The sequence below is a fragment of the Chenopodium album genome, chromosome 16 (genome assembly GCF_948465745.1).
Source record: "Chenopodium album chromosome 16, dcCheAlbu1.1, whole genome shotgun sequence".
In the NCBI taxonomy this organism is placed as follows: Eukaryota; Viridiplantae; Streptophyta; class Magnoliopsida; order Caryophyllales; family Amaranthaceae; genus Chenopodium; species Chenopodium album.
In genome coordinates this window covers 28,474,273-28,474,975 of record NC_137849.1, presented here as the reverse complement: position 1 = coordinate 28,474,975, position 703 = coordinate 28,474,273, and the positions used below count along the sequence as shown (strand labels likewise).

General features: G+C 46.2%; 1 pseudogene; it reads left to right on the top strand.

Moving 5' to 3' along the window:
- The first annotated feature begins 291 nt into the window (after window positions 1–291).
- LOC145587110 (small nucleolar RNA R71) lies at window positions 292–390 on the top strand (annotated as a pseudogene).
- Window positions 391–703: the final 313 nt, after the last annotated feature.

The following is a 703-nucleotide window of genomic DNA, read 5'->3' as shown; positions in this document are numbered from 1 at the left end:
GCTCTCCAACTTAGCTTTGATTGCGGTCACCTCCTTTCCCAAGTTTGTCATTTGGGAGGAAAGGTTGTTGATTGCATTTAGATGGTCCACCGAGTACAATGAAGATTGCTTGCTTGAAGAGTCCCTCTCCCCATCTTGCCAATCCCTATAGTATGTCACCACGTCCTCAATGATGTCCACAACTTCTTCTTCGGTCTTGTTCATGATAGGTTCCCCGGCCCCTCCATCAAGGCATGACTTCCTTAGGGACTTAAACCGCCATAGAAGATTTGGATCACTTGGTATGTTGGGATTCCGTGGTGAGGGCACTCCCTTTGATACTCTTTAAATCTCTCCCATGCTTTGTAAAGGCTTTCACTTGGCCTTTGCTTGAACCCTTGAATCAAGGCTCTTGCCTACGCCGTCTTCTTTTGAGGGTAGAAGCGGGGCAAGAAGGCCTTTGTGACATCGTCCCAAGTTCTCAAGGAGTTGGGCTTCACCTCTTTGTCTAGCCACTCCAAAGATCTTCCTATGAGAGAGAAGGGGAACAACTTGAGGCGGATGAATTCTTGAGAAACCCCATTGACTTTGATTGTGTTGCAATATTTTTCAAACTCCTTAAGATGGTTCAATGGGCTCTCATTCTTAGCCCCACTATATTGTCTCCTCTCAATTAAGGTGATCATTGCCGGCCGAATTTCAAAGTCATTTGCCGGTGTAGTAG